Source organism: Phyllobates terribilis, unplaced genomic scaffold, assembly GCF_046119375.1.
Source record: "Phyllobates terribilis strain yellow unplaced genomic scaffold, ASM4611937v1 Scaffold_2__4_contigs__length_985480577, whole genome shotgun sequence".
NCBI classification, from domain to species: Eukaryota; Metazoa; Chordata; class Amphibia; order Anura; family Dendrobatidae; genus Phyllobates; species Phyllobates terribilis.
Window position 1 is genome coordinate 869,015,480 of NW_027362762.1, and position 14,878 is coordinate 869,030,357.

Sequence of the window (14,878 nt, forward strand, 5' to 3'; positions counted from 1 at the left end):
AAGGTTAATACATAAAATGAGAACAATGGGGATAGGGGAAAATATATGTATGTGGGTTAAGAATTGGCTCAGTGATAGGAAACAAAGTGTGGTTATTAATGGAAAACACTCAGACTGGGTCTCAGTTAACAGTGGGGTACCACAGGGGTCAGTATTGGGCCCCCTTCTTTTTAACATAATTATTAATGACCTTGTAGGGGGCATACAGAGTAATATTTCAATATTTGCAGATGACACTAAACTCTGCAGGGTAATCAATACAGAGGAGGACAATTTTAAATTACAGGAGGATCTATGTAAACTAGAAGCTTGGACTGATAAATGGCAAATGAGCTTTAATGGGGATAAATGTAAGGTAATGCACTGGGGCTGAGGAAATAAAATATATAATTATAAGCTTAATTGTAAAACACTGGGCAAAACTGTAACTGAAAAAGACCTGGGTGTATTGGTGGACGACAAGCTCACGTTTAGTGGCCAGTGTCAGGCTGCTGCTGCAAAGGCAAATAAAATAATGGGATGCATTAAAAGAGGCATAGATGCTCATGAGGAGAACATAATTTTACCTCTATACAAGTCATTAGTGCGACCACACTTAGAATACTGTGTACAGTTCTGGTCTCCGGTGTATAAGAAAGACATAGCTGAACTAGAGCGGGTGCAGAGAAGAGCGACCAAGGTTATTAGAGGACTGGGGGGTCTGCAATACCAAGACAGGTTATTACACTTGGGGTTATTTACTGTGGAAAAAAGAAGGCTTAGGGGTGATCTTATTACTATGTACAAGTATATGAGGGGACAGTACAAAGACCTTTCTACTGATCTTTGTACTCTGAGGCCAGAGACGGGGACAAGGGGGCATCTTCTACGTCTGGAGGAAAGAAGGTTTAATCATAATCACAGACGGGGATTCTTTACTGTAAGAGCAGTGAGACTATGGAACTCTCTGCCGCATGATGTTGTAATGAGTGATTCACTGTTAAAATTTAAGAAGGGCATGGATGCCTTTCTTGAAAAGTATAATATTACAGGTTATATATACTAGATTCCTTGATAGGGCGTTGATCCAGGGAACTAGTCTGATTGTCGTATGGAGTCGGGAAGGAATTTTTTTCCCCAATGTGGAGCTTAGTGTTTGCCACATGGGGTTTTTTTGCCTTCCTCTGGATCAACATGTTAGGCTATGGGTTGAGCTAGATGGACTTAGTCTTCCTTCAACCTTAAAAACTATGTTACTATGTTACTATGTTACAGATTAATGTTTGCAAATGCACACAGGAGCAAAGACCTTAATTTTTGGAGACATGTCCTGTGGTCTGATGAAACTAAAATTTAACTTTTTGGGCATAATGAATGACCATTGTTACATTTAGAGGAAAAAGGGAGAAGCTTGGAACCCTAAGAACATCATCCCAACTGTGAAACCCGTGGGTGGCAGCATCTTGTTGTGGAGTTGTTTTTCTGCAGGAGCGACTGGTACACTTCACAAAATAGATAGCATCATGAGAAAAGAAGTTTATGTGGCAATACTGAGCAACATCTCAAGACATCAGCCAGGAAGTTAAAGCTTGGGCGGAAATGAGTCTTCCAAATGGACAATGACCCGAAGCATACTGCCAAAATGGTAACAAAGTGGTTTAAGCATAGCAAAGTCAATGTTTTGGAGTGGCCATCATAAAGTCCTGATCTCAATCCTATTGAAAATTTATGGACAAAGCTGGAAATTCCGGTGCGAGCAAGGCGACCTACAAACCTGGATCAGTTACACAAGTTTTGTCAGGAGAAATGGGCCCAAATTCCGACCAACTATTGTGAGAAGCTTGTGGAAGGATAACCCAAACGTTTGACCCAAGTCATTCAGTTTAAGGGCAATGGTACAAAATACTAATGAAATGTATGTAAACTTTTGACGTTGAAGTAAGTAATAAAAATGCCTGAAAACATTCTCTCTCTCTCATTATTCTGGCATTTGGCAAATATTAAAAATTATGGTAATCCTAACTGACCTAAAATGGGAAAGGTTTATTCTGATTTCATGTCAGATATTGAGAAAAACATGCAGATGTGTCTTTTTATATAGTGTATGTAAACTTCTGGTTTCAACTGTGTGGGGGCTCATACTGAATATAGGAAGGCTATGTGAGGGTTCATACTGAATATAGGAAGGCTATGTGAGGGCTCAAACTGTATATAAGGGGCTGTGTGAGGGTTCATACTGTATATAGATAGACTGTGTGGGATCATAGTGTATATATGGGGTGTCAGCATACTTAATTCTGCTCAATGATAAGTGATATTATTTTACATTAATATTAATTGTAATTAAGATGTTAAAATTAATATTGAGCTGAACTAATTTAACCCTATTGGTTCGGTCCTCCACAACAATCACAGTCTCTCATGTGGCCCCTTGGGAAAATTAATTGCCCACCCATGACCAAGGCTGTGTTTATATTTTTTGTGTGTCCAATGGCAACAACAAGATTAAGAGGAAATAAAAGTGGCTTTGCACATATTCGGTATAGATTGAGGGTGGGTCATTAATTTAATTTGTTCTGTTTTATAGTAGAATTCTCAGGTGGTTCTCAATTTAAAATTAGTATGATAATCTAGTCCATAAATGAAATCAATGTGATCCAAATGCGATGAATTTGGTGGAATATGTCAGAAACTTAAAGTGATACCTCTAAGTAGATAAACTTGTTTCTGTACAGCAACTTAAGGATTGTCTCTGACTAAATGAAAAATCTGCAGTCACTCTATGTGACTGTAGACTGCAAAATCTACAAAAGACTATCAGGCTCAAAGTACAACTGTGTGTCCACTATGTGTCAGTCATTTCAATGCACTGCAATACAGAAGTATTACTGTATCAGACCAAAGTATATTCAAATCATTTAGTTGGACTGAATTAAAAAAGTAAAAAAAAAAGTTTTTATCAAATTAAAAAACAAATGAAAATTTCACATAAAATAAAAAATAAAGTTGGCAATTTCCTATTTTCCTACCACACGATTAATTTTGTGAAAATAGAGAAGAAAAAATTGTGCAAGAATAGTTAATTTTGGTCACATTACCTCTGAAAAATGGAAGAAATAGTAATCAAAAAGATAGACATACCCCAGTACGATATTAATGAAAACTACAGCCTATCCTACAAAAAACAATCCCTCTTACACAGCTGTCGGTGGAACCCCCCCTGAAAAAAAAAAAAATATGGGTCTTTGAATATGACAACACAAAAAATATACCGTATATTTGTTTGAAAAAAGAACAGAAGTTGTTTGGTCTTAAAGGAGTATTGTCTTGTAAATGTCTTGTGGTGTGTAGTTTCCAGATTGGGATCACTTCTCATTGGTTTCTTTTCTTCTTCCATCTCAAATCATCTGCAAATGTCAAACTATGCTATGTAAATAAAGGGTGTTTTAAAAAACAGAAAATACAGCAGAGAATAAGGTTAAGTTCCCACAATGAGTTTTTGATGTTGCGTATTTTCAGTGCACAAAGAACGCAGCGTCTTACAGTTTCAGCAAGGTGAATGGGATTTATAGAAATTTTCTGCCAACTGTGCATAAACTGACCTGCAGTGCGTGTTTCAAATTCACCACATGTCAGTTTCTCTTGTGAGTACGCTGCGTTTTATGTGAAGATTTTCCCCATAGTATTGTCACGGGTGTGTCAGATGTGACATACAGTCGCCCTGCAGTTGGTTGCAGAAGATCTCTTCATTTGGCATTACAGACACCTTCTTAGCTGTTTCACTCTAGGACCCAGTGGCTACCTCCTTCCTGCTAATTGACACCCTGGCCTGGGTGTTTAAATAGTTTCACTTTGCAGCAGGAAGGTGCCGGTGATACTCACATGTTTCCTTGTGAATGCTTGGAGCTCTCAGACTGCTATCTTTCTCTGTGGTGCTAGGAGGATGCTTGGAGTTATCTCTCTGAAGTCGGCTAAAGCTAAGCTACTTTTCCCCGTGTTTGTCTCCCTTGTTGTCTTCAGTCATTAGTGGGGATCGATTAGTGTTCATCCCCCCTTCCTATCCAGGGCCAAGCGCTAGGGAAATACAGAGTTTATGTTCGCGTGCGGCGATTGGTGAGGAACCAATATAGGGACGTTAGTGAAGGCAGGGTGATATCAGATTTTAGATTTTTTTTTTCTGTAAAAAATGTTGTTCTGGCCTGCTGGTGCTTTTAATGCATTAATTAACCCTAGAACGTATACCTGGGGCCTCGCAGGTCCGCCCTGTTAATTGTTTTCTATTTTCTGCAAGATTACTTTAGTTAGAATTTTGAAACTCTAGGTATTCCTCAGGTATATAGTTGTTTGTCATTTTTGTTTGAGTTATTCCATGTTATTTGCACACGGGCCTAAAAGGCCCCAGGTATGTGAAAGTGTAGATTTTTATGGTCATGCGTTCTAGGGTTAAAAAAAACAATGTGTACTTGAAATTCAAATTCAAATGCTCCTTCCCTTCTGAGCCCTAAAGCAGCATTATCCAACCACATATGGGGTATTGCTTCACTTGGTGTCTAACAAATTGTAGAGTTCATATTTTTCCCTTTACCACTTATGAAAATGAAAAATTTGGAGCTAAAATAACATTACAGTGGACAAAAAAACCCAGTTTTTTCATTGTTTTTTTATCCCACTTCGCTTTTATTTCTGGGAAGTATCTAAAGAGATTGAAAACTTCTAAAGGTGGTTTTGAATACCTTAAAAGATGCAGTTTTTAAATTGAGGTCACTTTGGGGGATTGTAATACATAGGCCTCCCAAAATTACTTCAAAAGCTAATTGCCCCTTAAAAAATTAGGCTTTGTAAATGTACTTGAAAATGTGAAAACTTTCTTCTAAAGTCTTCTAACATCTTAACAAAATAAAAAGATGTTTAAAGAATGATGCAGAAGTAAACAGCGGTGCACATATCATTGGTGCAAGCTGTGCAGCCGCAGAAGGGCCCAAGAGGATAGATGTTTCAGTCCTTAATTTACAATTGCTAAAAGACTCAAAGAGGATCTGTCAAAAATAACCAGCTTTTAATCATATGATATTTCCACTGCTCCCCTGAGTATTCTGGGTTTTTTATTTTTTAAACCCACCATATGTCTCTAAAGGTGGGCCTTTATATTTAGTGCTAATTTGTATGTTCTTTACAAGTTGGCGTGTGTCACTCAAGGTGTGGGCAAGACTTAGTGCAACACAAAGGGAAGAGGGGAAGGGAGCCCAGACTCTAGAGAAAGGGGGGAAGTGGAGACTTCCTAGGTTGATCTAGCGTCCCCCTGTCTCTCCTAACATCCCTATATTTGCTCTTCACCAATCGCCACACGTGTGCCTCGCCCTGTCTTTTCCTGGCGTATGGCTAAGGCTAGGGAAGGGAGGAGATGAGCACTAGCTGATCTCCACTAAACACTATAGACAACAGGGGTGAACAAACTGGGGAAAATTGCTTAGCTTTAGACAACTCCAGACAAATGCACACACGTCCTCAAGCGCCAGAGAGGACAAAGTACTGCTCTTGCTAAAGCCTTCAGAAGTAGTAATGAATATCGCCGACACCTCCCTCTGAAACACAGCAGGTATTTATAAACCCAGGCCAGTGTGGTAATTAGCCTGAGGGAGTTAGCCGCTGGGTCCTAGAGACAGCCTGTAAGAAGATGTCTGTAATGCCAAATGTAAAGATCTCCTGCAACCAACTGCAGGGCGACTGTCTCTCATATCTGACACACCTGTGACAGTACCACCCCCCCGGGTGGCCTTCAGACACTCCGGACTAGGTTTCTGAGGATAAGAGGTGTGGAATGAGCGAACCAATCTGGGAGCGTTCACCTATGATGCTGAAACCCACATCCTCTCCTCTGGACCACAGCCTTTCCAGTGCACCAAGTATTGTAGAGAACAACGTTGGAGATGAGAATCTACAATCCTCGAAATCTGGAACTCCAGATTACCATCAACCATTACTGGGGGCGGTGGTAGAGGTGAGGGCTCAAGAGTTCCACATACTTTTTGAGTAAGGACCTGTGGAGCACGTTGTGGATCTTAAGGGCCTGAGGAAGTTCAAGACGAAACGCCGCTGGATTAATGACAGCATTTTTTATATAGGGACCAATAAACCTAGGTCCCAGCTTCCAAGAAGGAACTTTCAATCTTATATTCCTTGTAGACAACCACACAAAGTCATTCACATTCAGGTCTGGACCAGGCAAGCGTTTTCTATCAGCTGTACATTTATACCTGTCTCCCATGATCTTTAAATTACTCAGAACACACTGCCATACTGAGGAGAGCAACGAACCAAATCATTTCTCCTCAGGAACTCCTGAAGTTCCTCCCCCACTAAAGGTACCAAACTGTGGGTGATAACAGTATGCACCAAAGAACTGTGACCTGCCAGTGGATTCTTGACGATGGTTATTAATGGCAAATTCTGACAGCGGTAAGTAGGATGCCCAATCCTCCTGATTTTCGGAGACAAAACACCTGAGGTAGGTCTCCAAATTCTGATTGACACGCTTAGTCTGACCATTCGACTGAGCGTGGAAGGCAGAGGAAAAGGACAGCTGCACCTCTAGTCGAGAACAGAATGCCTTCCAGAACTTGGAAACAAACTGGGTCCCCCGATCTGACACCACATCAGAGCGAACCCCGTGAAGCTTCACAATCTCGTCTATGAATGCCTGAGCAAGTGTCTTGGCATTTGGAAGTGCAGGCAACGCGGCGAAGTGAACCATTTTACTGAACCTATCTACTACCACCAAAACCACCGATTTGCCTGCAGAAACTGGTAGGTCAGTAACAAAATCCATGGACAAGTGTGTCCATGGCCTACTAGGGATAGGTAGCGGAAGAAGAGTACCAGACGGACGGGTATGTGAAACCTTAGAACGAGCGCAAATACTACAAGCAGCTGCGTGTTCAATCACATCCCGATGCAACCCCAGCCACCAAAAACAATGAGAGAGGAGGTACACTGTTGCCTTACCACCTGAATGCCCAGCAAGCACAAAGTTATGATGTTCCTTAATTACTTTGCGGCGCAGATTAGATGGTACAAATAATCTTCCTGAAGGGCAGGAGGCAGGGGCGTCCCCCTGAGCCTCCAACGCCTCACCCTCCAGTTCAGGATACAGTGTCAAAATTACTACCCCTTACTGTAATATCGGGGCAGGGTTCTCACGGTCACAACCACCAGGGAAGCTCCGGGACAAAGCATCAGCCTTGAAATTTTTGACCCCTGGACGAAAAGTGACAACAAAATTGAACCTAGTTAAAAACAGAGACCATCTGGCTTGCCTAGGGTTGAGACATTTAGCTGACTCGAGATATGACTGTTACGCACACGCCCGGACTGACTGGCGTGAGCATGATTAGTGATCCCACTAGACCATGAACCGAGGAGTGCCTGGAGGGGCGTAACTAAGTATCATCTCGGTCCGACCAAGGTCACACGGCGGCTCAGTTGACTCCATTAACCAGGGAGGAACCGAGCAGAGGGACCAGGTGCTACTCCAGGTCAAACCGCGGTTACAGCTGTTGACCCACACCGGGCACGTAGACAGGCGGACACTGGCAGGCACGGCTGGCATGCAGACAGGCAGGTACGGGCAGGTAGGAACGCAGGCAGGATAGGGACCAGTACAGACTGGGATACAAGAACGGAGCCGCAGGTGCAGTAGACAAGCAAAGCAGAGCAAATCCCGCAGGTGCGGTAGACAAGCAGAGCAGAGCAAAACCCGCAGGTGCGGTAGACAAGCAGAGCAGAGCAAAACCCGCAGGTGCGGTAGACAAGCAGAGCAGAGCAAAACCCGCAGGTGCGGTAGACAAGCAGAGCAGAGCAAAACCCGCAGGTGCGGTAGACAAGCAGAGCAGAGCAAAACTCGCAGGTGCGGTAGACAAGCAGAGCAGAGCAAAACCCGCAGGTGCGGTAGACAAGCAGAGCAGAGAAAAACCCGCAGATGCGGTAGACAAGCAGAGCAGAGCAAAACCTGCAGGTACGGTAGACAAGCAGAGCAGAGCAAAACCCGCAGGTGCGGTAGACAAGCAGAGCAGAGCAAAGCCCGCAGGTGCGGTAAACAAGCAGAGCAGAGCAAAACCTGCAGGTGCGGTAGACAAGCAGAGCAGAGCAAAACCGCAAGTACGGTAAACAAGCAGAGCAGAGCAAAACCCGCAGGTGTGGTGAAGAAGCTGAGCAGAGCGAAACCGCAGGTGCGGTGAACAAGCAGAGCAGAGCAAAACCGCAGGTGTGGTGAACAAGCAGAGCGGAGCAGAGCGAAACCGCCGGTGCGGTGGACAAGCAGAGCAGAGTGAAACCGCAGGTGCGGTGGACAAGCAGAGCAGAGCAAAACCGCAGGTGCGGTGAACAAGCAGGGCAGAGCAAAACCGCAGGTGCGGTGAACAAGCAGAACCAGATACACACAAGGTACTTACAATGAAGTAGCAAGTGTACACAAAACTCACAAACAAAAGTTCAGAAACAACGAGTTGGAGTTAGGTGCAGGTTCAGACACTGCAGGAAAAGGGAAGGTTCGGACATAGAGAGAAACAGGTAACGGGCTAGGACACAGTTCAGACAGGAACTGAACCAGGAACAAGATACAGGATTGAGCCTGGGAACTCAGCCCCCAGGGTGGCGGAGACAGACTAGAAGTCACAGATAAAGGTAACAGGCCTGGGTATACAGCCCCCAGGGGCAGAAACAGACAAGATACAGGACAAGACCTGGCAACTCAGTTTCACAGCACACACTGAATGAAAGTGTTGCTCAGGCACCCCCTACTGGGTGGAGGGGGTTTAAGTATCCTGTGACTCACAGCAATAGGCTGGGGAGGCATTAGGAGTGCGCACACAGTAACTATAAGAATCAGGCAGTAGCTGCGCCGCCGCCCTAAGCAATCAGACAAGAGACACAGAAAAGTGTGCAACCTAAATTGATAGGTAAGATGGCGATCTTGCATGGTGGGAGGTGGTAAGCCATGCCAGCACGCCGCCAGGGATGTTACAATGACAGGTTCTTATGGTCAGTAATAACAGTAATAGGATGGACAGCCCCCTCCAACCAATGTTGCCATTCCTCGAATGCCAATTTGATCGCCAAAAGTTCCCTATTACCCACGTACATCATAATTTCTCTCAGCCAAAGACAATTTTTTAGAAAAGAAGGCGCATGGACGCCATTTACCAGGGGACGAACCCTGAGACAACACAGCCCCAACCCCGACATCCGACGCATCTGTAGCGCCCCGAGGGCTCGGCCGCTACAGGGGTATTCCACCTCTGCCAGAGGTGTGGTATTCCACTCCCGGGTAAGGATGGAGTGTGGATCAAGGCTCAGTAGGCAGCATACAGCACACACACCCCATTTCCGAGGGACAGCTCAACGGTGCTCCCACTAGACAGTAGTGCAGGCACGACCGACTATGTCCCTGTCTGGAGTGGGGAGGGGGGTGGAACACCCAGTGCTGTAGGGGCAGATAGGGGTTGGTTCCTGAGCGTAGGAAGGAGCCCATTGGTTGCTGGTCACCTGGGCTCATGGTCAGGGGGAGGTATAAAAGGTGGGCACCATCTTAGCTCTAACAGAAGTTCGTTCGGTCCAGAGAGGAGAAGACAGGGAGTAGAGGCTCTGTAGGAGCTCTACTCCAGGAGGGCCTAGTGAGAGGCCGAGGAGGAGGTGAAGGGGAGCTGAGATTGCGTCTCATCCCAGCTCCAAGAGAAAGGAACAGAAAGGAACAGGAAGGAACAGAAAAGGAGAAGAAGAGACAGAGAAACAGAAGGGCTCAGGAACAAGAAGGTGGAAGGGACCCTAAGAACCCACAAGAATCCAGGGTGAAGGGTCAGGCAGATTAAGGGTACCGGATCCCAAGTTGGTGGAGGAGAAACTACCCTCAGCCAAAGACCGGTCGTCGTGATCATTTATTGGTGCGACACCTCATCAAACCTGCTAGGAAGGCACCATATAGGACAGCGGAGGACGGGGCCCACGTTTAACCGCACAGGTCCGCGGCAGCTGGACAAAAGTGGGTCACTGGTGAGGCAGGCCAGAGAAAGGACAAAAGGGGGTCCTGAGCCATACTTCTGAACTGCCTGGGAGTTGACCGAGCCCCACACCTGGTGGACGCAGCACGGCTCGGGCGGTCACTACCGATGCCGAAGTGACCCGGAGCACTTGAACTGTGAGTAAAGACCCTGGACTGTAACTTGTTGTCTGTGTGCTCCTTTGCGTCTCCAGCATTACCGGTACTGGGACTCTCACCACCATCACTCCCACCATCCACTACACTGCCCTGGGGCCGCACTCTTCCCGTGGGGAGTCACACCACCTCAGCTGCACCCACCATCAGCCCCAGCGGTCTGCCCTGCAGCGGCGGTTCCTAATAACCGCAATACACGGGTGGCGTAGTCGGACATTTTCTAAAACATCTAAAAGACTGCCACTGGTCTGACCACCCTGAGCCATGGAACCAGGTCGCCACTACTACCCCCATCGTTCCCCTATTGCCTGGATCCGAGTGCCCCACGGCCCAGGGGGCGAGTCACATCAACCTCCACAATAGAGGGTTGAGAAACATCGGGTTGACTGAGTATAGGTGTAGTGGCAAAATTATTCTTTAAGGAAGAAAAAGACTGGAGGAAAGCATCCGACCATTTGGAAAAATCAGACCCCTTGTTAGTCATGTCAGTAAGAGGTTTCACAATAACAGAGTAATTTTGGATGAATTTCCGGTAAAAATTAGTAAAGCCCAGAAAACATTGTAGAACTTTCAGGTTCTTGGGACGTTCCCAATCAAGGACTGCACGGATCTTCTTCGGTTCCATCCGAAAACCCGAAGATGACAACAAATACCCCAAAAACTGCACCTCCTCAACAGCGAAAACACATTTTTCCAGATTGGCATAAAGTTTGTAATCCCTTAATATCTGGAGCACCTGCTTAACATGCCCTCGATGAGTCTCAAGATCAGATGAGTAAACCAAAATATCGTCCAGATAGACCACCACAAACCTCCCCACCAAATGATGGAAAATATAATTTCTGAAATGCTGGAATACCGCAGGTGCATTGGTCAAACCAAAAGGCATAACCAAACTCTTGAAATGTCCTTCCTGGGTATTGAACACTGTTTTCCATTTGTCCCCTTCTCTGATTCTAACCAGATTGTAGGCTCCCCTTAAATCCAACTTGGAGAATACCTTAGCTCCCACAACCTGGCTGAACAAATCAGGAATCAGAGGAAGAGGGTATGGATCACGGATGGTAATTTGATTTAATTCCCAGAAATCTAAACAGGGACATAGACCGCCATCTTTTTTCTTCACAAAGAAGAACTCTGCCGCCACGGGCGAAAATGAGGGTCTGATATGTCCCTTCTCCAGACTTTCCGCAATGAAAACCTTCATGGCTTGTCTCTCAGGGCCAGAAAGATTATACAGTCTGGATTTCGGTAGTTTAGCTCCGGGGGTCAGGTTATTAGGACAGTCATAAGCATGATGAGGAGGCAAATCCTGACACCCCCTCTCAGAAAAAACGTTCTTAAAACCAGACAGAAAAGCAGGTAATATTTCTGTAGAGACAGTAGCAAGGGAAATATCTAAGCTGTTCTCATGGCAGTAATCTCCCCGGCTTGCCAATCTACCAACGGATTATGTTTAACAAGCCAAGGAATACCCAAAACAATCGGTGTGGGAGGATTGTCCAGGACATAGCAAGGGATTATTTCACAATGAACTGACCCCACCCTCAGTTTTACATTATGTACAGTCTGAGTAAATGCTTTCTGTGCAAGTGGTGCCGAGTCAATAGCAAAGATGGAAATAGGTTCAGCTAAAGCATAGCAAGCAAGACCATGAGTTTTCACTAACTCAGCATGCTAACTCCGGCTCTACTGTCAACAAACACAGAAATGTTCTCGGTTTTGCTCTCTGGCACCACCTCCACTGTCAGGACTAAGCGGGAACTGCAGGTTGGTAACAAATGCACCCCTTGTTTATCCAACTCCACACTACCAAGAGTTAATCGAGACTCCTTTTATTTAGGAATTCCAGGACAGGTCCTAACAAAATGTACCTTTTTCCCACAAAAAAAACATACGCCTTTTTTCCTGCGAATCTCCGGGGAGATGTATGATGTAGAGACACCCCTTAACTGCATGGGTTCCTCCACCTTCCCCAGTACTGGCTCAACCCCAGACAGCTCCCCCGGCAGAGGTACACAACCCCGAAAAGAAGGCCCCGAAGAAGGTGGTCTCACCCGTCTATCCCGAAGGCGTCTATCAAGACGTATGGCCAACGACATGGCAGCCTCCAAGAACTAAGGAGTTTCATATACTGCCAAGGCATCTTTCAACCTTTCAGTAGCCGCTCACGAAATTGACTTCTAAGGGCTGAGTCATTCCATTTTGAATCCGTTGCCCATCTACGGAATTCCAAACTGTACGTCTCCACTGACCGATTCCCCTGCTGATGGCAACGTAGCCTAGACTCAGTAAAGTCGACTCGGTCAGGGTCATAATAGATGAGGGCCAGAGCCCTGAAAAACCCCTCCACAGACTGGAGACAAACCGAGTCCTGTGGTAAGGAAAATGTCCACAACTGAGGATCTCCGTGCACTAGAGAGATCACAATACCAACCCGCTGCTCCTCATTTCCGGAGGAGTAAGGACGAAGTTTAAAATACAATTTGCAGGCCTCATTAATACAAAAAACTTGTCCCTACCTCCTGAAAACCTGTCCGGGAGGGCAACCTTGGGTTCAGGCTGGACAGGCCTACCTGCAGAAACCCCCACATTAGTGATCTGTTACCGCTGATGCTGCTGCTGAACCTCACAGTATTGGTCATTCACCTCCAGAGACAGATGGCGGAACTGCTCTGTGAGCAAACTGAACCCATACCAAGGGAGAAAGGAAAAAACAAACAAAAAAGGTCTACACCCAAAAACACACAGAAAAAACAACAACAAAGTGTCGGGTTTTTTTTTTCCCCTTTTCAAAATGTGCTCGGCTGGCGATAATGTCATGCATCAGGTGTTGGAAATACTTAGTGCAACACAGAGGGAAGAGGAGAAGGGAGCCCAGACTCTAGGGAAATGGGACAAGTGGAGACCTCCTAGGTTAATCTAGCGTCACCCTGTCTCTCCTAACGTCCCTGTATTGGCTCTTCACCAGTCACTGCACGCGTGCTTCGCTCTGTATTATCCTGGCGTATGGCTAAGGCTAGGGAAGGGAGGAGATGAGCACTAGTTGATCTCCACTAAACACTATAGACAACAGAGGTGAACAAACAGGGAGAAATTGCTTAACTTAGCTTTAGACAACTCCAGACAAATGCACACATGTCCTCAAGCTCCAGAGAGGACAAAGTACTGCTCTTGCTAAAGCTTTCAGAAGTAGTAATGAATAGCGCCGGCACCTCCCTCTGAAACACAGCAGGTATTTATACACCCAGGCCAGGGTGTTAATTAGCTAGAGGGAGGTAGTCGCTGGGTCCTAGAGACAGCCTCTAAGAAGATGTCTGTAATGCCAAACGTAGAGATCTCCTGCAACCAACTGCAGGGCGACTGTCTGTCACTTCTGACACACCCGTGACAGCGTGTCTTACAGGATTCCTCAGGGGTTTGTTTTTTGGCTGATTTGCATAATTATCCTGTGAGCCACGCTTCCTTAGGAAAGATCATAAAAATTTGCATGAAATAAAAAGGTCCATATATTGGAACCGTATGTATGACAAATTATTTTTGAAAACCCCAACTAATCAAAACAAAATAAACAATCAGAATACTCTGGGGAGCAGTAGGAATAAAACAAGAGCAAAATCTGCGCACTGTAGACTTGGTAACAGGTCCTCTTTAATATGGACATCAAAATTCCTATGTTAATCACCTCTCGTTCATTTTAGGGTCTACAGGGACTTGCTATATTGGATGATGCCCAGGCCTGTATCTTCTATTAGTGCCGTATACACATAATTATACCATATAGTGCCAAATTATAGGATCTGTCCAGAATAGTACTCAAATATCAGCTTAAGCTAAAGATAGGGACTGAATGAGGATCCAAGGAAATTGGAACCATTCAAAAAATGCATGCTGATCCTATTTAAAAAAACTCCTGTGGAATTAATAGGGTGGTAATTTGGGTTGTAAGTCACCCTATAACACGGGTGGGGAACCTTTTTCTGCCAGGGGCCATTTGTATATTTATACCATCACTTGGGGCCAGTACAAAATTATCAAATTGAAAATTATCCTGTTATATTTTGTCAAACATTTAATTACCTCGCCCCTAATGTGTTGACAGGAACTGCTTCTCTTTGGTGCGACTGTGATGTTAGGTGGTATGGATGTTGTTGCTACTCGTAACTGCTTTTCCTGATTTGCGTCGGTCTGGAGAGCAGGCGACTCACTGTGATCATAAGTTTTGTAAAGAACTCGCAGCAGTAAGTTGTACCGAACTTAGATGTATATTACACTGCAGGTCTCCTTACAGTGGGAAATTCATTTATAGAACTCAAGCAGAGGCAGATTTGCAGTGTAAATCACAAAGGAGACACTGAGACTGCCGTATACAAAACATAGGAGACAACAAGACTGCCATATACATCACATAAGAGACAACAAGACTGCTGTATACATCACATAGGAGACACCGAGACTGCCATATACATCACATAGGAGACAACAAGACTGCCATATACATCACATAAGAGACACTGAGACTGCCATATACATCACATAGGAAACACTGACACTGCTGTATACATCACATAGGAGACACCGATACTGCTGTACTTACATCATATAGGAGACTACAAGACTGCTGTACATAGAACACATAGGAGACACAGAGACTGCTGTGTATACATCAGGTAGGAGACACTGAAACTGCTG

The 14,878-nt window shown here is 45.0% G+C and overlaps 1 protein-coding gene across 2 annotated transcripts in view; it reads left to right on the plus strand.

Moving 5' to 3' along the window:
* Positions 1-14,878, plus strand: part of ACE2 (angiotensin converting enzyme 2) — a 111,527-nt gene that overhangs the window by 22,672 nt on the left and 73,977 nt on the right. The window lies entirely within an intron of this gene.